This window comes from Macaca mulatta, chromosome 2 (genome assembly GCF_049350105.2).
Source record: "Macaca mulatta isolate MMU2019108-1 chromosome 2, T2T-MMU8v2.0, whole genome shotgun sequence".
Taxonomy (NCBI): Eukaryota; Metazoa; Chordata; class Mammalia; order Primates; family Cercopithecidae; genus Macaca; species Macaca mulatta.
This window is the reverse complement of record NC_133407.1, coordinates 92,616,066-92,639,782: the sequence shown is the minus strand read 5'-3', so window position 1 is coordinate 92,639,782 and position 23,717 is coordinate 92,616,066. Positions and strand designations below refer to the sequence as shown.

At 37.5% G+C, this 23,717-nt stretch overlaps 1 non-coding gene across 1 annotated transcript; it reads right to left on the bottom strand.

Moving 5' to 3' along the window:
* Window positions 1-4,449: 4,449 nt before the first annotated feature.
* LOC114676478 (U6 spliceosomal RNA) lies at window positions 4,450-4,556 on the bottom strand. Its single transcript, XR_003727550.1, has one exon. It is a non-coding gene; the product is annotated as a U6 spliceosomal RNA (small nuclear RNA).
* Between the last annotated feature and the right edge of the window lie 19,161 nt (window positions 4,557-23,717).

Sequence of the window (23,717 nt, the reverse complement as noted above, 5' to 3'; positions counted from 1 at the left end):
AACCTCTGCCTCCCGAGTTCAAGTGATTCTCCAGCCTCAGCCTTCTGAGTAGCTGGGACTACAGGCCTGCGCCACCACACCTGGCTAACGTTTTATATTTTTAGTAGAGATGGGGTTTCACCATACAGTCCAGGTTGGTCTCGAGCTCCTAACCTCGTGATCCGCCTGCCTTGGCCTCCCAAAGTACTGGGATTACAGGCGTGAGCCACAGTGCCTGGCCATGGGTTTCATTGGTTCTTAATGCCTAAAATAACTTGTACATTTCCAGCTTTAAATTTCTGTGACTATGTGATCTTTAGTTTTCATAACCTTTTGTTTTGGGAAAGAAGTTACACTTCCTTTTCAGAGTAATATAGCCCAAAGTGTCATTTATTTTATAACTAACATCAAATTGACTCATTAATTCACCCTCCTGTGCCAATAGAAGGAGTTTGGGAAGAAAATATAACTAACAACAAAAATATAAATGGCTTTCTTTTTTCAGGGATTAGCAGGCTAAACAGAATGCTTATGTTGTGGAAAGTGCTTATGAAATCAAGAAAGGCAATAGAAATATTTAATAACACAAATCAAATTATTGCATATGGCAAGTTTTATATATATATATATAAATGTATATATATAAACATTTGTTTCATGTCTTTATTGGCATAAAATGTGGAAATTAGAAGGTAGACGTTGTCACCATATTTTTAAATGCTACTTAGCCTAAACTGGTAGGTTCTTATATTCCTGAACATCATGACACTTGACAGCTAAGAAGAGAATCAGATTCCAAATATGGTACTGGGGCTTTAGTGGTTATTTGTTGTTTTTTGGTTGCCTAGTATCTATTTTTCCTAGTTTTGGTAATAGTACCCAAGGGCTCACCCTTTCTCCACTCTCTGTCATTGGGCTGTGGTTGGCCTGTAGCACTGAATCTAAAGACAGGCCAATCATCTTGCTTAATACTTACGATTAAATTGATTGGCTTAGGAATGGGCAGGTGACTTGATTTAGGACAACAGTAGTCAAGCCCAGGATCTCTGATTAAAGTGTTGAAAGGACCTTTTAAAATTTTATTAGTTTAATTTAAATTATTATTTATTATTTTTTTGGAATGTCAAGCTGAAATTACTATCAGATATCTTGCCACCACATGGAGGCTTTGAGTGAAGTCTACATGGAGGAGAACAGAGCTGACAGATGGAAAGATACTGAATCCCAGCAACATCCTTTGAGATGCTGGATCAGCTGAGCTGGGCTTGAAGATAGAGCTACTCCTATACTTTTAAGGTACATAAGTCAATGAATTCCCTTGTTTGCTTGGATTAGCTTGATTTTATTTTCTGTTACCTGTAGCAAGAATACTACTACCTTGAATATTTCCCACTTGCTCTCCAGATTCACTCTCTACTTTTTTTTTTTCCCAACCTTCTCTGTGCCCGGGGACTTACCTATAAGGATTGTATCAAAGAACACATTTGCCCTCTGGCTTCTGATTGTGTTCAGCCAGTGGGAATCTCCCTAGAGAGGGAGGTCAGAACATATATACTCTAGGGGCTCTCCCTGCTATATCACAATAGGGTGAATGGTTCCTCTTTTAAAGGCTATTGATCCTGTCAATTGCCCTTTCCTCTCCAGGTTTAGTAGCCATCTTCTCCCTGTACACATCAGATCCAGGGGAGTTATACCTTCTCACAGTTGCAAGCTCTGGAATAAAACAGTATCCCTAACTGGTTTCCCTTAGCCCTTCCATATTTCTGCAAATAGTGCCTCTATTAAATTCTTCTCAATTATACAGTTTGAGTGAGCTGTCTCTTTGTACCAGGAGCCAGAGTGATACATACTCCATTCATTTTGGTATTCAAAATAAGTGGAAAATGCAGTATTTTTAAAAGACAAAATCATATTAGCCATTTGAACAATTTATTGCTTGATAGTGAATACCCAATTTAGTATCATGATAAGATTTTAGAATTTTTGCAATACATGGAATTTTAGGAAGTCTGTGGTGCAGGGAACTGAAGGCTGTTGCCATCTACATGAGTGGGGACTTATTCTAAGATTTTAGATTATTTTCTAGACTACCACTCACAGAAACTACCTTTTAGTGCAACCACGGTGGAACCCTGCATTTTTCTTATCCATAGTATCTCTAGGTAAGCATCACTGTGCTCTTATAAATTTATATTTTCACTTCTCCAGGTCTTAGAAAGAGGACTGCTTGATTTTTTTGTGAAAAATGAATAAAGGAAATAATTTTAAGATGCACACTGAAATCTACGCTCAGTGAATTTACATCTCATGATTTATTAGAACAAACTTTCCATAGGTCTTTTATAGTTCAGAAGGACACAGCAACAAGTATGTTAATTTCAAATTTATTCACTGAAGCAAGTTTTGAAGAAGTCAACTAGGTATCATGTAATTACCCTGTGTATTTTAGGTATTAAGATTAATTTAAGATGATTTATCACTCTGTTTACCATGTTAGGCTTTTCTTCAATTAGTCTAAATTGATGAGTCCTGATGAGCTTTTTTAGTGATATACTATTTAAAAGATTAACTACATTGAACATATGTAATGGATTAATAGCAGTGTCTATTCAATATTAGCTTGAGGCTATGGAGTATATTCAGTAGTCAACATGAAGCAAAATATTATTTATGCTTTGAATGGAGAATACTTTACTAAACCAGTCAAGAAACCTTCTCATCTGGCTTTCCCTGGTTCTTCACTTGCAGTACTATTTTATATTGGACAACAGTTCAAACTAGTAATAAATATATGATTGCCATATTCTTCTGAACCACAATATCTACTAATGTTGCTAATCAAACAAAATATTTGGATTGCCCCAACCTAAGAAAAAAAAATTTAGGCCATAATGTTGCTAGGTATATCCTGTCATATGTGTAGCATGCTTCCTTTCAATCCATTTCAACAACAAGCTTAAAAAATATGTGCCAGTCTTCAGGGAAATATAATAGATAAAACAGCTAAGAATATAAGTGTTATAATTAACATTACATAAGAGTTCTGTAATAGGAATTAGAGATTCAGTTTATGCAAGTCAAAAGGTGGTAATAAGTAGCATATTTTCATCTTCCAAATAAAGGAAAAGCTCAAACTTTACAAACATGGTAGGGTTTTTATTTTCTCCAGAGTCATAAGTCAGTGAATAGATAGATGATTCTTATAGTGTAGAATTCTGCTAGGCACCTTTGTTGATTCAAGAGCACAAAGAAATATGATTCCTGCTTTTAAGGACAGTGAAATGAACTATTAACACAAGTCCTCTAGTAATCCAGCCGTCTGAAATGTTATGGCTTCTTATACTGCCTTGTGTTAATAGTTCACTTCTCTTAAATTAGATTACACTTGATGAACCAATATTGACACATTATTATTAACAAAAGTCTGTAGTTTACATTAGGATTCACTCTTTATATTATAAAGTTCTGAGTTTAGAGAAATGTATAATATCATGTGTTCACCATTACGGTATCATACAAAATAGTTTCATCACCCCCCAAATCTCCAATGTCTCACCATCCCTCCATTCCTCCCCTAAGCCTGGAAACCACTCATCTTTTTCCTGTCCTCATAGTTTTACCTTTTCCAGGATGTCATATAGTTGGAATCAAATAGTATGTAGCTTTTATAGACTGCCTTCTTTCACTTAGCAATATACAGTTAAGTTTCCCCCATGTCTTTTGTGGCTTGATAGCTCATTTATCTTTTTAAAAATCACTGAGTAATAGTATATTGTATGATGTGCCACAGTGTGTTTATCCATTCACTTATTGAAGGATATCTTGGTTGCTTCCAGAAAGCACAGTGCTGAGTGATGAGTGCTGTAAGAAAGATATGCAGGGTGTTAAAATGAAGAATGAGTTTAGCATTTAGAGGAGGCTTCACAGAGAAGGTGACACAAGCTGAGTCTTGAAGGATTAGTAGGAGTAGAAAGGTATACTAGGGCAGGGGTCAGGGGAACAGTGGACTATAGGTAGAGGAGAAAGAATACAGAGATGTGAGACAGCATGGCACATGTAAGGCACTGCAGAAACCCAATATGGCTGTTTCATAATGCAGGTTGGGGCTGGGCTAGAGGAGGCATAAGAGACTATCCTAGAAGGACTTTGTATACTAAAGAGTTTAGATTTATTCTGGATAAATGGAGAGCTGTGGAAGGATTTTAAAGGGAAGAGTGATTTAAAAAATAACAACGTGGCTAATAGAAAATTTGAAATTACATATGTGTTCACATTATATTTCTATTTGTCAGTTTCTATTTGGATATCCTGTCATCAGTTTGAAAATTCCATGTCTAAAATGAAATGTTTCATTTTGCTCTCAAACCAATTCTTCTCTTTTCTATTTCTGCTGGTGGTGTCATAACCTATCTTCCCATTGCCTCATTACCCTAAAATCTGGCTCTACTAAAACATACCAATAGCCTCCTAATAAATATGGAACACTTCATGAATTTGCATGTTCTCCTTGCACAGGGACCATGCTAATCTTCTCTGTATCATTCCAATTTTAGTATATGTGCTGACAAAGCAAGCACCTAATTTTTTTGTGATCCTCATTTTCACTGGTCTTTTTTTCCTACTGCTTCATGCAACTGAATCTCTACTTTCTTGATTATCTTCCTCCTTTGACTTCTGTAACTCTGAGCTACTACAGTTCCTATCCAGTTTCTCTGATTACCTTTCCTCTCCTTTCTTTCACTGGCTTCTCTTCTTCTTCATACCTTAGAGATCTAGCCACATGCTCTGCTTTGTTTCCCTTCCCTCCTCTTCAGATATCTCATCTATTATAATGACATAACCATTGCATAAATGAAAATGATCACATTACCATCTCCAGTCTCAACCCTTCTTTTTAGCTGCACTATTGCATCTGCAGTTTTCTGCCAGATGTTTCTATTTGGACATCCTGTCATCAGTTTGGAAATTCTATATCTAAAATGAAATGCATCATCTTGCTCTCAAAACCAGTTTTTTTTTCTTTTCTGTCTCTGCTTGTGGTATCATGATTCTCTTTATCACCCAGCTTGAAATCTCTGATTTAAGTTGAACTCTTACCTTTCTCCCTAGCCTCTCCCATTCCTCCAGTCATGAAAACCTGTAGGCTCTTCCCTCCTAATGTCCCTTGTATCCATTCCCTTTCTCTGGTCCCATGGATAGGTATCCTCATATGCTACACAGTCAGCTGCTGCTTTCTGAACTCAGGGTACCTGGGAATATGAATGGATAAGAAACACCAAGGTATGGGGTGGGGAGTGAGAATGGCAATTCCTTAGATAAATGCTCCAAAGTGATTTATTCGCAGTACATTTTGAAGTTGCTGACAGAACATAAATGAAACTAGTGATTTAAAAAAGAGCTGTTCTTATATAGTTATGGTCAGAGATGACATTCTTTATTTGGAGGTAAAGAGTTAAATGTAGATATACAGGCAGGAAAAAAAAACAGCATGAAAGCACAGTATGTACATTAGAAGAGCTGAAGAGAAATGAGCCTTATCATGCAAACCAGATTGACTTTGAAACATATTGAAGTCATAATATTCTGAAATTCTTATTGTAGGATACATATTGAGATTGTCAGAAAGGCTATGTGACCACTGGGGCTTTTGCAGCACTGACAACATTTTTACCTATTTTGTTGCTTTGGCTTTTGAACTCTCTTCCCTCCCTTCTTTCTTTCTTTTTTTTTTTAATGGAAAAGTGGTTCCTGAAGAGACAAAAACCACTCCATGCATTCTTTAATTGCTTGACACCTTTCATATGTTATGGCCACAAGGCACTCTATAATTCTCAAAGATATGAGACAGAGAACTGCAAAAAAGCAAAGTGTAAGGGTCTTTGGGTAGCCTTAGATAGAAGTTACTTAGGCAATTCAAATGAAATGAAAACACTGTATAATACAAAGTTGTATTTGAGTTTGGGCAGGCTGGTCAGAGATGACAATGCAAAGAGACTGTGTGCCCTGTTTTTGTTCCTACCATGGCATACTAGTGATGCATGACACAGTATGCAGGTCCTTCACGTTCTCCAAAAACCCTTAAGACAGATTGTTATTTTTAGTGTATCTCCCAATAAAAACTTTTGCTTCTTTGTTGTGTAAGTCTCTGACATCATTCTGATGTTATTTATCTTAGTTAAAGAATCAGTGAGTACAAAACTGGGCTTGGGCAAGGATGTGTTACCATTTTTATTTTGATGTACCCAGTCTCTTGTTTCTGCCCTCCAATCAGACTCCCATTACTCTTATGGTTTTTCATCTTTTCATGCATTTTTAAGGGGAAATATTCCTTATACTTGTATCATTCACTTATGTTTTAGTTTACTGACCCTCAAACTTGTGTATGCATAAGTGTAACTGGAGGAGCTAATGTAAAATGCAGGTTACAAGTCCCTAGTTCTACAGATGCCAATTCAGTAGGTCTGGGAGAGGATTTTTTACTAGGTTCTCTAGTTATTGTGATGCAGTATGCTGCAAGATCATACTGTGAACAACACAGGTATAGTGAATTTGAGAAAATTTCTTCTAATTCCTAAGTTATTGTGTGCATATTATTTCCTGTTTTTCATTTTGGAACACGAGTTTTATGTCCCTGCACATAGAATTTCAGATGACAAATGGTGTGGGAAATATTGAGGAACAGAGTAAGTAGAAGCCTATGTGGTATGTGAAGGTGATGCCAATTTAAACAAAAGTTTAAAGTATTAAAATGGTGTTGAAATCCATTTTCTCTAGATGGATTTTTTTTATTAAATGCCTTAAGTAGAAATTATATAACCAATCAGTGAAACAGCGAGGCTAGGATGAGCCAAGTGAAGAGATGGGCAGGATCCTATGTTTACTTGCTCATTCATTTTTCCATTATTTTTGAGGAAAAAAAAGTATTACTGACATTGATCAAGAAAGGCCCCCCTTTTTATTGTGGTAAAATGTGCATAACAAAATTTACCATTTTAACCATTTTAAGTATACAGTTTATGGCCTTGAGTATATTGACATGGCTGTACAACCATCATTTGCAGAACTTTTTCATCTCCTCCAACTGAAACCCTAGACCCATTAAACACTAACTCCCCATTCCTCCCTTTTCCCAGCCCCTGGCAACTACCAGTCTACTTTCTGTCTCTATGAATTTGACAACATTAGGTACCTCATATAAATGAAATCATACAGTATTTGTCCTTTTGTTGCTGACTTATTTTCACTTCACAAAATGTCTTCAAGGTTCATCTCGGTTGTGTGTGTTGGAATTTCCTTCTTTTTTAAGGCTGGCTAATAATATATCATTGTAGGTGTGCACAATATTTTGTTTATCCATCTATTGATGGACACTTGGGTTGCATCCCTCTTTCACTACTGTGAATAATGATGCTGTGAACATTGATGTACTATTCGAGTGAGAAAGCCCCTTTTCTAATTTAGAAAAAAACCCTAAAAGGTCATTTCTGTGCTTTTTAGATACATAAAATTTCTACATCCTCAGCCACCTACTCATAAAGTAGGTATAATGCTACAGCTTGCTTGCAGAACACACAAATCCCTAGGTTGTAGGTCTGCTGCATTATTATTTATTTATCTGTTCTGACACAAATAACATACTTGCTCAACAGACGGTGAAGTCTGCAAGTAAAATACCACTTGAAAATCGGAGTTCAGTTTTGCCAGCCAGTGACCTGGAACCAATCCATATGTAATAGTACCACAGCATATAATACAGACATATAAGAGAAAAATAAAAATACAGCAGAGATCATTAAACCTATAGCAGACTTGTTTTTAGCTCAGTTCTTTCTGCTCTTGCAAGAAAGAAAGGAAGGAAGTTTCATCAGTGATGCAAAGCAAAATGATTATTAGGTGAATGTGTTTTCAAAAAAAGAGGTAAGTATAGGCAGAAAGAAGACAAAAAGAGCCAGAGCCTTTGCTAGATCATTGGGTTGAACAGAGAGGCCTAGCTATGTATGAGAGAATGTTGCTTTGGAGTGTCTCCCATGGAGGTTTTCCTGACTTCCCCCATTTGTGTTAGTGTACTGAGAAGACCCTATGAATAGCTCCTATAACACTTCTCTCCTTAGTTTGAAAGGAAAGGAAGCACTCTTCTGGTCTTCCTGGAATTTATACTCTGGTTATGGAGAAGTAGAGAAGTGAAACAGCTCAGTAAAAGCAAACAACCAAGAAATAAGATATATGAGAGACAGAAACAATGATGCTTTAGAGAAAAGGGGAATTGATACAGACTGATACATTTGGAAGGCAACTCAGGAAGAAGTTGGGTGGGGGAGGGTTTGATCTGGAATTGAAAAAACAGACAGGCTCCGGATCAGTGGAGAGGCGGAAAGCTTCTTTGAGAGATGTTATGTTGTAGAAGCTACGCTAAAGACAGAAGGCAAGACTTGAGCAGGCTTTTTGTGTGTGTGTGTGGTGGGGTGGGTGTGTGGGGGATGGAAGGGATATACTAGAATGTTCCTCTAAAATAAGGAAAATACAAAAACAGTTTTAATTCAAGCAGCACTTCCTTTTCCAAACACTTGCACACTTATAACACACACATACACAAGCTTCCTTAAGTTTTTTTCTTGCGATAACTAGACATCACAGCTTGACAAGATTATCTCTTTTCAAAGAGTTATTACAGACTCAGGAACAATTTAGCCACCTCTTTCTACTCTGCACATTGGGCCAACCTATGCAAAACTTGCAGATTAAATTCTGAGTACATATCAGAGTAGCAGATTGGGGTTTGGCAGAACTGGGTCATTAGATTCATTGATAACTTTGTGCAGAAGATGCCAAAAGACTAAAGAACATAAAGGGTTTCAGGAATCTTTATGTCTGATGAACTTGTGGGTAGTTTTGCAGTTTTCCTCTTATCTCCAAATCAGCAGTTCTAAAGAGCAGCTTGTGTAATGTGCACAATAAATAGTCACTAAAGAGCAATTAGAACAAATAACCATTGAACATTCAATGAACAGGGAGTTAATACATTTCCCTGAAGTAATTAACATTCCCTTTCCTTGTTTTGTTTAAATTTTGTTTTTACCTAAATTACCTTAATGCTGCCCTTAGTGAAACAGTTTAAAATTAGAGTTGCTGGAATTGGATCTTTCTTGATTAAGTGCTAGAAATACTGAGGTTAATTAGATCAAATCTGTATCTGGAGCTGTTGAGTACAGATCAGTGGTCCTGACGTTTTCCACGGAAGCCTTTCTCCTATCTCGCAGTAGGCCCAGATTTTAAGACACAAAGTTCTGCACCATTACCCCTGGAGCTCCCTTTTGTACATGCATGTCTGTAAAAACAAAATACACAGAGACCTAATGATTAGGAAGCATTATCTTGGGACTCCTGTCTTCTCACATTTTGCCTTAGAAACGGCTACACAAGTTGCATCACCTTATGTGAGCTGAGGTAAGGCTTAGCAGAAATGTTCCAAAAGTATAGCCTTGTGGTAAAGAAGAACCAATTTATAAAAACCAAATGTCCATGGACCCCTGAATCAAAGGGTATCAACTAAGTGAGATATGCCTCTGTCATCACCATTTCTTGCAAATTCAATGGCTGTCAAACTTCTGCCTATTTTCCAGTGGAATAAGAACTTGGAGGTAACAATAAAGATCTCTGTTAACTGCTCCTACTCCTCCCACATCCCAGGAGTACATTTTATCTGGCTGTTTTAGCAATGGAAATATGAATAACTCAGAAACATATTTCATACTTTTCTTAAAGACCAGTGTAGAATTATAGACCCCAAATACTGCTGGTACAAACATTCATCATTATAAGCAATAGGATAATCAAATAATTACCAATAAACTAGATTGATAATATTGAACCTAAGTGAAAACCTCTTTTTAAAATTGTTTTATTTTTTATTTTTAAATTATTTTTGTTTTGTTTTTATTTTTTATTTTATTTTTTTTGAGATGGGGTCTCGCAGTCTCGCCCAGGCTGGAGTAAAGTGGTGTGATCTCAGCTCACTGCAAGCTCCACCTCCCAGGTTCACGCCATTCTCCTGCCTCAGCCTCCTGAGGAGCTAGGATTACAGGCACCCGCCACCACGCCCGGCTAATTTTTTTGTATTTTTAATAGAGACGGGGTTTCACCGTGTTAGCCAGGATGGTCTCAATCTCCTGATCTCACGATCCACCTGCCTCGACCTCCCAAAGTGCTGGGATTACAGGCGTGAGCCACCGCGCCCAGCCTGTTTGTTTGTTTTTGAGACAGTCTCACTCTGTGCCCCAGGCTTGAGTGCAGTGGTGTGATCTTGGCTCACTACAACCTCCCGGGCTCAAGTGATTCTCCTGCCTCAGCCTCCCAAGTAGCTGGGACTACAGGCACCTGCCATCACGCCTGGCTAATTTTATATTTTTAGTAGAGGTGGGGTTTCACCATGATGGCCAGGGCAGTCTTGAACTCCTGACCTCAAATGATCCACCCACCTTGGCCTCCCAAAGTGCTGGGATTACAGGCGTGAGCCACAGTGCCCAGCCATGAAAACTTCTATATAATAACTTCTATGTAATTAAATAGTAAGAATTGCAGCAGTCAACACCAGAAGTAATTCATTCATTCATTCTTTTAGCCCACAAGTATAGACGTGTATATGTATGTATATATATGCACACAGACATATATACATTTGCATAATGTATAAGACATGCTATGGGCTGGGTCCATATTAGTGAAAAAACAGACATGGTTACTGACCTTATGAAGCGTAGTCTACTGAGACCAACAGACTTTAAACAAGTTAATTAATTACAACTATGGTAAGTGATGTGGAATAAAAGTATAGTATGTTATGGTTATGATGGTATATAATGTCTTTGAAGTAATGTAGGGAATATAATATGTAATCTTTGTACTGTTTAAACAGGCTCAGAGGTGGAGAAAAATCCTAATTTTAAATTGGTTTTAGTTTGTTATAGTCAAATTTAAGTAGTGCTTAGTAAACCATTTAGTTTTATTAAGCATTATTAGATTACTAATAAGTAGTTTATAGTACATAAAGATAAGTATATAGCACTTGGCTCATTTATTGAATCCTTAATGACCAAAGAAATAATTCACAATTTTGAATCAGATCCTACCACAGGGAACCTTGCAGCTCTCAGGAGGCCAAATATTATAGTTTAAGAGTTGTCACCTTAGACCAAGGATGACCTGTATGAGCAAGCAATAACAGGCCCCTGGGCTGTTACTGTATGGCTTGTGAGATAAGAATAATTCTCACATTTTAAAACGTCAAAAAATAAATAAAAAGAAAGCTTTTTTTGTGACATGTGAAACATATGAAATTCAAATTTCAGTGTCCATAAGTAAAAGTTTATTGTAACACAGCCATACCCATTTGTTTGTGTGTTAGCTATGCTGCTTTTGTGCTACAATAGCAGAGCTCTGTGGTTGCTACAAAGATCTTATGATCTGCAAAGCCTTAAATATTTACTATCTGGCCCTTTACAGAAAAAGTTGACTGACCCCTGACCTGGATTATAGCACTTTAAAAGACCCCCTTTTTGCAACACTACCAGTCCCCAACTTTAAAAGCTTTCTGTATTAGAGTTTTCCAGAGAAACAGAACCAATAGGGTGTGTGTGTGTGTGTGTGTGTGTGTGTGTGTGTGTGTGTGTGTAGGGAGACAGAGGTTTATTTTAAGGAATTGGCTCACATGATTGTGGAGGCTGGCAAGTCCAAAGTCTGAAGGGCAGATTGGCAAGATGGAGACACCCAGGGACGAGTTGATGTTTCAACTCAAGTCCAAAGGCAGTAGGGAGGCTGAGTTCCCTCTTCCTTGTGAGATATGAGTCTTTTTTTCCTCTTGAGGCCTTTAAATGGTTGGATGAGGTACACTCACATTACGGAGGGTAATCTGCTTTACTTATTTAAATGTTAATCTTATCTAAAAAAATACCTTTACAGCAACATCTAGAGTGGTGTTTGACCAAATATCTGAGTACCATGGCCTAACCAAGTTAACAGACAAAATTAACCATCACATTTTCTTAACAGATACTAGAAATATGATCCCCAGAGTACTAAACAAAACTCTTATTTATAAGTGTTTAATGATTGGGATGGATGAAGACAGCGAGCCCAACAATAATCAATTGGTGTGGGGCAAAATTAGTTAAGGATTTTTTTTTTTAAACATGGTATGCTAATTCATAAAAGGGAAAACTTGGCTGCATATACCGTCAATCAGTTGCAGCAAACAATATGGTTCTGAACCAAGCAGAGATTTTAGCAGAGGCGTTAACTCAGTGATCTGAATTTCCTTAGAGATTTTTTCCTTGACGATCAGAAGACAAGGAGAAAACGAGCTTTCCTCCAGGCTTCAAGAGGTGTAACCTCAGACTTTGTCCATCTAGCAAAAGTAGGGACTTGCTGCTTTCTTCTAGATGCTCCCAGACCTCTGGTTATTGGCCACATGAGCCTGGGGATTCGGTGTGGGGAGGAAATCTACTTGAGCTTCCATACTGTCTCTGAGGGTTGACCTCTAAGAGGAGCTTCCATCCTTTCTGACTAGAGGCCTCTTAGAGAATTCCTTTGGTTTTACCACTTAATGGATGGGCCATTGTCTCAGTGCATCCACTTTCTCCTGTGAGCCTTAATTATAATACTACAATTTGTATTTTGAAGTTTTATGCCACAAAAGAAGCAGTTATCCAACTAGCTTCATAGCCCATCCTCTGGAATTCCCTTTTCAGCTTTTTCTCTTGGCAGCCCCACTTCTCACTCTACTGTTCATCTCCTCTGAGTCCTTTCCAAGGGAGTGCTGCAAAGTGAGATTGCCGTTAGGTCTATGGATATCTCGACCCAAGAACAGATGCCAACTCTTTCTGTTCCTCCTTCGGTTTCAAGCCGCACCCACCCATAGGCCCAGTCCTCCCCTCAAAACCTCCAGGTTTAAAATTTATTTTATTCTGTTTCATCAGACCATCAAGGCACATTTCTACAACATCAAATTTTGGTGTAGTTTAGACATTAGCTAGCACTTATTAAGTGCCTAGGATTTTTCAGGCACTTTATTTTTATTTGAATCTTACGGCAACCAGCAGGTTAAACATTACTAAATTATTTTACCAATAAAGAAACTTAAGTTCTGTGAGGTTAAAAATATTTTTCAAAATTACATAGCATGTAAGTGGGAGGCCCAAGATAGTGAGCTCAGGCTTGTTTAAATCCAATGTCTGTGTTCTTTCTATTGTTATACAGTATCTGAGAGATCAGCTTCAGCTTTTGAGTTCCTGGTTAGATAATGCCTTATAGGACTAGCTAGCACAACTTATTGATATGCAAAGCCACTATCTATGCAATTTTGTCAGCTGTATGTTTTTTTGGTACTTAGAGTGGAATATGGCAGATGTCAGGAAGCAACAGGCATCTGCTGTAGCCAGAAATCGGCACCCACATAAACATCAGTTGCCTAAACGTTTTCTTTAATATATCCTGATATTTCCTCAGAAGTACACCATCTGCTCATGGAATAGATAACCTGAAAAAGTCTGACGCAGTTTTTCTTAAGTTATCTCTTTTCTTATAATGCATTACTTTGGTTCTTATGCATACCTAATCCAATCCTGTACAGAAGCACAAAATATCTGCCAGCTTACCCACATAAAATGGATTAAACATGAGAAGAAAAATAGGTAGAGATTAAGAGCTCAGCCTCTGCTCTTTGACAGACAGTATTTGAAACACTTAGCACAGTGACGAACCTATAGGAAAACTCAATAAATGCTAGATATTTTTATTGGTATCTTTTTTTTACTTGCAGAACTTTCTCCCTTACTGTGAGTGGACTAGTGATAATAATGATTATCAGTTAGTCAGTTTAATTGATCTTTTATTTTGCCTTATGTAGCATGTAAATTTAAAAAATCAAACTAAGTTTTCCATTCATTTGTTTATTAAGAATACTTATTGTGCATCAAATATCTTTCTTTCTTCCCTTCCCTTCCCTCCTTCCCTCCCTCCCTCTCTCTCTCTCTCTCTCTCTCTCTCTCTCTCTCTCTCTCTCTCTCTCTTTCTTTCTTTCTTTCTTTCTTTCTTTCTTTCTTTCTTTCTTTCTTTCTTTCTTTCTTTCTTTCACGGAGTCTTGCTCTGTCACCCAGGTTGGAGTGCAGTGGCACGATCTTGGCTTGCTGCAACCTCCGCCTCCCGAGTTCAAACGATTCTCCTGCCTCAGCCTCCTGAGTAGCTGGGATTACAGGCACACGCCACCACACCCAGCTAATTCTTTTTTGTATTTTTAGTAGAGATGGGGTTTGACCATGTTGGTCAGGCTGGTCTTGAACTCCTGTCCTTGTGATACACCTGCCTCAGCCTCCCAAAGTGCTGGCGTCAAATATTTTTCTAGTTGCCAGGAAGAAAATGTTGAGCAAAAAGAGAAGGTCCCTGTGTTCAGGGCCTTAGAGTCTAGTGTGAAAAAGAGAGAGAAAGCAAATGACCACACACATACATGTGTACTTACAGAGAGAGGACAGTGAGAAGAAGTAGGGTAGAGGTTTCTGTTGGTAGTGGGGAATTTGGCTTCATATATGACATGTGAGTTGAGATCCATAAGATGAGTGGGATCTCACTAAGGGAAGAGAAGTGAAAGGTAAGTTATTCTAGAGGAAATGACATGTTCATTGCTCCTTCTTTCTCTTCCTTTCCTCCTTCCTCAGTTCCTCAAAGCTCATGACAGCACCAAGGGTAATGCACTGTATGTCTCTTCCAGGTGTTAAAAATACTAAAAATCTTTCATTACTGGTTGGTAAAGAGTTTCTGCAGCAAAATCTTTGAGTGGGTCCTCCCTAGTCTTCCCTCTGCCTTGGCTGCCCTAGACCCTTTCCCAGAACCCAGCAGAGCTCCCCATAATCAGCAACTAAATGGTTGATGCCTGCTGCAGAAGAGGCTCTTGGGGACCTAATTCCTCATTCAGGCTGGAGTCTGCTCTGCTAGATTGGTGCTGGTGCCATGTTAGTTGTGAAATATTTCGAATGTCACTCATTGATACAATATCCACAGTTTCTCTATTTCATCTCCTGGGAGAGGTATGAAGAAGTGATAAATTACCTACCTAAATCAGTCTCAAGAGTTATTTGCTCGTCCTTTAATTTTTTAAATTTGCTTATAGTTTTTAGTTTATTATCTATAACCTTTGAAGCTAACAGCAGAGAAACTATCTTGCCCTTTGCATGAATTACTAAGTGTCTCACTTTCATTCCTTGGTTCATTGTGATTATATTTTACTTTTGTGTTACTTATTTTAATGACAGAGTCACAGAAATTTTACTCTATCCTTCAAATACAGTTTAAAATGTGTAGATTTAATCACAGTAGAAGGTAAGCAAGAGAGCACAAATTCCAATCTATTTCTAGAGGATTAAATTCACAGTTCTGGTTAGCAAAGAAGACTATTGCTTTTCATACTGCTTTGAAAATTGAGAGCTAACTGTTGTGGTTGAACTGAGATATCAGCCAGTGTAGAAAATTTTAGTTTTATTATTGTCTGTACATATGGATGTCAAATCCTAGATGTTGCAGTGGGATATTTAATAAAAAGAAAAATGGGTTACATCCACTATATTGTCCTTTAACTCACTAAATTTTCCTTATTTCTGTAGACGTCTAAGTGAGGAATGGATGCTTTTAGCATGTGAACAGAATCTTCTAAAGCCCTTTCCTGAATGATCACTGGAAATAAGGGCTTGTTTTTCAGTTTCTCTGTGTTAGCTGTGTTTAATCTATTTGATTTTTCTTTATGAAGAAGTCAGGTTCGTGGAAGCAGCAGCCTTACCTTTCCATACATTATGTATGCACGCCACCTAATTTGGCACAGGTTTTAACAATACACAGTATCAGTAATTATTCCAAAGTTTCCATCTGAGCTAACAAACTTCAGTCTTAGCCAGCAGCTTCTCACTTTTAATGATGAATAGTCAATACCTACAGAATATAAAAGACTGCTGCACAGGTTGTGTTTGTTACTTAACGGAAATTCTCAGGGAATCCTAGAAAGTTTTCAGAGGTTGTGATGAGCAGAAGAAGCAGGGGGCAGCCTTCATTTCTACATCTCCACATGGCAGGGGATTTTAATGCAGTAATTATCTTAGTGTTTAATGCTAATGAGTTAACTCTCATCTAACAGATATATAGCAGTTATATTTTGGTAGGAAAGAATACAGAACATCACCACAGAAGTTCAAAGACTTCAGGAAGTTTTATTTAGATAGCAAAATATATTCCATGACAAAAACAAACTGAATAATGAGAAATGAAAAAATGTGTCTACCTCAAAGGAAAGAGAAAACAGCAAAGCCTCCTCACACCATCACCAGGAAAAGAGAAAACGAGAGAGGAGTGCTACTGCAGGTGGGGCATTTACCTCCATAATAAAGGTGCTGTTATGGGCCACTAATTCCAGGCAATCTACCCTAACATAGATGAGTGGTGAAGTCTATTCAGAATCTTGACAGGGCCAGGTCCTGTAAATATCATGGTATCAAAAAATGATGGAGCTTGGAATTGGAGGAATTAATTCATTTGGTTAATAGTTATTGAGCATTTACTATTATAGCTGCCACTATACAAGCACTGAAGGTAAAGCAGTTAAAAAGGTACCCTAGGCCTGTATCCTTAAGGTTATTATCAAATAAATTTTGAATGTAATTTCAGGTAACTGCAAATGCTATGAAGAGAAATGAAGTCCGAGGTGTGGGGATTGTGAGTGAAGGGCTGAGTTGTTTTAGTGAGGGTAGTCAGGAATTGCTGTTTGTGGAAGAGACACTTAGGGGCCTGAATGATATGAAGGTGTGAAATGTATAAATGTCTTTGGGAAGAACATTCCAGGCAAATAGAAATGCCAGTTCACGGGACCTGAAGTGGGGGTGAGTTCACATATTTGAAGAACAGCCAGAAAGAGAGTGGAGTAAGTTAGGAAGGGTGGGTAAGGATGAGATGAGAGAGGTAGTCAGGCTACATCATGTAGTATTTTATTCCAAATTTGATGGGAAGTCACTGACGGTTTTGAGTAGGGCGAGGGGTGATGTGATCTACTCCATGTTTTAGAAACAATTACTCAGTATGCTATAAGGAGATGAGACTATAGAAGAGTAAGTAGAAAAGCAGGAAAGCCAATAGGGAGGCAATTGCAATATTCCTGGTGATGATGAAAATGGACATGCACTAAGTGGTAGCAGTAGAGTGGTGAGAAATGGTTGGATTCTGGATTTATTTTGATGGCAAACCTAATAAGACCTGCTAATGGGCTATGGGGTGAAAGAAAGGCAAACATCAATAATGATTCTTTGATTTTTAGCTTGAGCACCTGGGTGAATATTGGCAACTTACTACTATAAACTGGGAAACAAGCCTTAGGAAAGATGCTGTTATCAGAAGTTATCCACTTTACCTCAAAAGACCAGCAAGGTCTCTTAATCTCTGTCATGACCAGCTACCTAAATCTGTCAGGTTACCCATCACCAGAGGGTCATAGCTCTGGAGTCAGACTGGTTTCAAATCCTAGCTCTGCCATTTACTATATGTGTAACATTAACAAGTTACTAACCTGTCTGTGACTCAGTATACTAATCTGGAAAGTGGGGATGAAAACAATGGTGCTTGCCTCATTTAGTTTGTGTGGCAGTTATTGTATGAGTTTACATATAGCTCTTCAACAGTGTGGCATATGGTTATTGTTCTCTAAGTTAGCTGTTATCACACAGACTTTTCTGTCCATAAGCCATTCTTATGTCTTAGACCCTATTATTGCTAATAATTGGAGTACAGTCTATATGGAGTTCTGGAGGCTTCATTTAAATTCAGGAATTTTTTAGGCTATTCAATTCAATGATTTCAACTTGTTGAAAAAATTGTTTTTGACAGATGTGTAATCTAGGCCATAGGGAAGTTAAGTGAGTTGACAGAGGTCCCAGAATTAATTAGTGGCTGAGCTGGAATGCCTACTTGGATCATTTTCACTGTATTTTTACATCTCTACCTTTCTTTTAATTTGAATTTCTTGACTTTTCTGTATCCTATCAAATTTCATATCCCTTATTGATAAAGTCACTTAAAGATTTTTGAATGTCATTGGTCATTAATAGTGTCTATCACACATAAATCATATTTGACAATTTTTGAGTCATATAGGCTCATAAATGTATAAACCCACTGGACATTACATTTGTGTTGTGTTTTGTTTTTAGCAATAACAAGCAAGATTCAGAAGTCCAACAAGTAAGATATTGATTTCAGTAAGAGAGAACTAGTAAGCAAGCTATTTGAGAAACACACTCTAGTAAGAATATTGTTTCATGAAGTCTTGAGCAACATAGGAAATAGTAAGTAAGGAGAGCAAAATGAGGGAATCACTGTGCAGGGAAAAAGAAAGTACTTACTAGGCATGAGTTCCTCTCATAGATTCTAGTCCAAATGTTAACTAGTTGTGCCATGTCAAAGAAGTCATTCAACCTCCCTGTTCCTTAGTGTTTTGCATGTAAAATGAGAGGAGGGAGCCAGATGATATTGGGATCTGTGCCAGCACTAGACCGCTAAGGTAAGGCTTAAGTGATCTTGTCACCATTTTACATTTTGTTCATTGAGTCTTATTCAAAGGATTCATATGTAGAACCATTTGAAAAATATTGGCTAAAGATAGCTTAGGAGTTGAAGGAAAGTGTTAAAAATAGAATCAAATAAATGGATTTTCTCTGAGCAAAAGGCAGTCATCAGTTTCACAGACTCTGAGGACTGGTATAAGGAGTGAGCAGCAGGGTGATTTTAAGAGCTCTTCTTGGGAAATTTCGTGACTATCAGACTCAACATTAGTCTATCCTTGCTGTGTCCTGCCCTGACCTTGTATGCTATTTGTAGTTATGCCTCTAAAGTCTGGCATTTTCCTCCCAAGCCCAGACTAATACTTTATTTGCCTGCACAGGTCTATGAAGTGCACTGCTGTCAGACTCCCTCTAAGAACACTTCAACTGCTCATGAAGCGGGGGGCCTTAACTGTTTACTTCTTTTGGAAGCCTCCATCTAGCCCATCTATCTTTATTCTCCCAGGATCCCAGGTACATTGTGATTATTGTACTTTCTTTTGCTGACCAAAGTCAGTTTTATCTCTCAGTCTGCTCATTAGATGGGGCCATCTAGTCCCTGGACTCTGTCATCCCTGCTGGAACTTCTGAACCCATTCTGACAGCAGGGTCCCAAAGTTTTATTTATCTTCTCCATAGTTCCTGGGTCTACAGGGGTTGGATCATTCACCAACACTTCCCAGCACTGTCTCTAAAAGCCTACTTCTTCGTCATGGGCTATCTGGTGAAAGGCCCGGTCTATTTGTTCATTCTATTTTCAGAAATGAGCTGAAAGTCACTGGGGCTATACTAAGGAACTTCGGGTACTATCCCTTAACACTCTTACCATCCATTCAGTTCCACTGACCCTCATGGAAGCAGTCAGTTACTATGGCTTATTTAAATAGACAGATGGGGGCAGGGGTTAGTATATTGTCAGTAGTAGAATTAGAATCTCTGATCCACAGAATACTGTTCTTTTATTAAAGATGTCCTATAGAAGTTTGAAGTGATATAAAGCTCATTTATCCAACAGATTTATTATTATTCTTTTAACACAAACTGTATATGAAGCATATACATGGGACTAGAGTTAAAAATAGTGAAAAAGGCATTTTGGTAATGTCTGAGGTATCTAGAGGACCTGGGAATAGTTACAGATACTCTTCGCATGTCTTCCTTAGAGCATATGCAAACTGAGCCATAGAAATGGTCCTAAACATGCTATAGTTGCCCCAGGTAAATATGCAAACTACTATTGGTTATATTTTCTTTGGTTATATGAAACTATATTTAAAGAAATGAACAAAATTCCCTGTCATGTCGATTACATGAATAAGTACTCAGTAAGAGTTTATTGTATAAGTAAATCAATAATCAAATGTTTTTATGAAATGATCACAGTTAAGTTCACTACCATGGAAGTTAAAATAGAACTGAGTAGCTGCAACTCTTAGCTATTGTTTGTCAAACACAGGAAAAATCCAAGTTTGGGATATTTTACAGACTGCAGGCTTTTTAGACTTGAGAGGTAACTTCACTGCCAAAGGCTGCAACTGAAGAGCCAGCAGGAAAATTTCCACACTGACCAAAACAATGATAGTTTTCCTGTTACCCCCTGTAAAATTTATCATGACGTTGGCTGTTGGCAGGGGCTACAGATGAGATTGGGAAACATTGCTGTCAACAGCAAAAGTACTTTAATATTTATGCTTTTGACCTCAAATGAAATTTAGATGGCTAACTGAAAAATGATTTATATTTACCTTAACAGATTATTGATTTATGCTTTGTTTGGCACTCTCAATATCTGTATTCCTTCAGTCTTGAAATGCTTTTAGGTGGTTCTTGTGGTATAATAGAAAAAAATAAAGTCAGATGTAAATTCAAATCCCGGCACTGCCACATATGACAAGTTATTTAACCTCTTCAGCTTCCTATTTTTCTTCTGTAAGATGGGGACAATAATAATAATAATACCTATAATTATTATTCATAATATCTTTGATATAATGTGTGTAAAATATATAGTGTAGTGCTTCACACACAGTAAGTGCTCAACAAATACTAGTTAATTATATTAGGTTGGTGCAAAAGTAATTGTGGGTTTTGCCATTAAAAGTACTAGCAAATGCCATTAAATGCCAATTAAAAGTAATGGCAAGACCCGCAACGCCATTAAAAGTAATGGCAAAATCCACAATTACTTTTGCACCAAAGTAATATTAATGTCAATTAAGATATTGCCAATATGAAATACCAATTAAAAGTAATGGCAAACGCCATTAAATGCCAATTAAAAGTAATGGCAAATGCCATTAAATGCCAATTAAAAGTAATGGCAAAACCCACAGTTACTTTTGAACCAACGTAATATTAATACAGTACCTTATATATAATAGATTATTATGAGTTATTATTAAATGAAAGAAAAAGTGAATAACTTTAGTATCACAGGATCTCAGGAATATTTTACCATTTATTATAATTTTGCCCAGCTCTTTTTCATAGATCCAGCACATCACATTTTTCTTTTGTGAATAGGTACAGTCTTTCTTAATCTCAGCCCTTTGGTGTCATGACAGGGAAGCCTTGGGATATTTTGTTTCTCAGGCCAAGTTTCATTAACCTGTGAAGGGATAATGGGAAAATCTGGGAAAATTTTCATCTGGGAAAAGAAATGGACATGGAGCTACTGCACACATGGTTTGGGGTGTTTTTCTCTTAAGAAATAGAAACATTAAACATGGGAAGTAACAAGAACATGAAGCATTCTTCAGATTCTGCACATCTTGCCCTACATTATGAGCATCTTATGCTTGCTGCTTAATAATTTTTATTGGAAGAAAGTGTAATGCACATTTCACTGCCCCAAATAAAACCGGAAAAGTAGCATTTGTATATTGTCACTAACAGTCACGTTTTGTACGAAAGAGTGAGGAAGATCATCTCAGCTCCAGTGAAGCATTAACTGTAAACAAGCCCTTCTTTGTCCATCTCTCCTATAATTAGATGTGGGTCAGGGGATGCCACTGTTGGGAAATTTGAAACAATAAAAGGAAAGGACTCTCACAAGAAAGGGCCATGCAAACAGTGTGAGTGATATTTGATTATGTCTCAATATTGTTTTGAATAGAAAACAAAAATAACTTCATTGAAAAACCATTCTGACTGATAACTGTTTATACAAGCTCTAAATCTTTCCTTCACTGCCTTATACAAATATTGATTGGTTAGTTTCTGACCTATCAACAAGAGTCTCTCTGATTAATGGCTAAGTAGTTTCCCAAGCAATGTCTCATTTTTATTGTCTAATTTCATATTCCTTCTGCATTTTTAAATGTATTTATCTTGGACTAAGATATGTTCAGTAGTTGCTTTTTTAACCACATGTTCTTTTTCTTGTTTTAAGAATAAATCTTTACTCATTACTAATTCTAATATGACTGAAGGGCATTGGTCAAAGTCAGGATAGCATCAGGGAAGATTAGTTACCTGCCAAGAGGTATCTATTTTGACACATTCATATTGGTTTAGGTCAGGCTCTCCTTGAAGGAAAAGAAGCCTAAACATGTATTAAGTTATGTGATAAGAACATACTGATATTTGACCATTTTTGACCTACAAGACTGGCAATTTCACATAGTTTAACCTAATCCATCAAAGATGGTTTCTTCTTCTGTCTTGGAGGAGAACCATTTATTTATTTATTTATTTTTTTTAAGGTGATGAAACTATTCTTTTTTGTTTTTATTTAAGTTCTAGGGTACATGTGCACAACATGCAAGTTTGCTACATATGTATACATGTGCCATGTTGGTGTGCTGCACCCATTAACTTGTCATTTACATTAGGTGTGTCTCCTAATGCTATCCCTCTCCCCTGCCCCCTCCCCACAACAGGCCCCGGTGTGTGATGTTCCCCTTCCTGTGTCCAAGTGATCTCATTGTTCAATTCCCACCTATGAGTGAGAACATGCGGTGTTTGGTTTTCTGTTCTTGCAATAGTTTGCTGAGAATGATGGTTTCCAGCTGCATCCATGTCCCTACAAAGGACACAAACTCATCCTTTTTTATGGCTGCATAGTATTCCATGGTGTATATGTGCCACATTTTCTTAATCCAGTCTGTCACTGATGGACATTTGGGTTGATTCCAAGTCTTTGCTATTGTGAATAGTGCCTCAGTAAACATACATGTGCATGTGTTTTGATAGCAGCATGACTTATAATCCTTTGGGTATATCCCCAGTAATGGGATGGCTGGATCAAATGGTATTTCTAGTTCTAGATCCTTGAGGAATCACCACACTGTTTTCCACAATGGTTGAACTAGTTTACAGTCCCACCAATAGTGTAAAAGTGTTCCTATTTCACCACATCCTCTCCAGCACCTGTTGTTTCCTGATTTTTTAATGATTGCGATTCTAACTGGTGTGAGATGGTATCTCACTGTGGTTTTGATTTGCATTTCTCTGATGGCGAGTGAACAACAAAGCAAGGCCTCATCTCTAAAAAAGAAAATAAATAAAATATCAACAGTAAGAGAACAATATTTTCCAGAAAATATGAAAGAAAACTGCATAATGTAGGTGTTATATTAAAAGTACACATAAATTGGCAAGAAAAAACTGGCACTTGTCTATGATAAGAACATTATTTAAAAAAATTTTAACCAGGCATGGTGGCACATGCCTGTAGTCCCAGCTGCTCAGGAGTCTGAGGCAGGAGGATCACAAGTACCCAGGAGTTTGAGGCTGCTGTGAGCTGTAATTATACCACTGCACTCAGCCAGACAGCAGAGTGAGACCTTGTCTCTTAAAAAAATTTTTTTTGATAGACTTTATTTTTAGAGTAGTTTTAGGATTACAAAATAATTGCAGAGAAAGTACCCCGCTGCCCGCCCATGACACAAACATTTACCTCTTATTAACATCCTGCATCAGTGTGACACATTTGCTAAAATTGGTGAACCAATATTTATATGTTATTATACACTAAAATCTACAGTTTCCGTTAGGGCTCACTCTGTGTTGTAGTTTCATGGGTTTCAACAAATGCATAAGGCCATGTAGCTACCACTATAGTATCATATAGAATAGTTTCATCACCTGGAAAATTGGTTAGCCATAAGTAGAAAG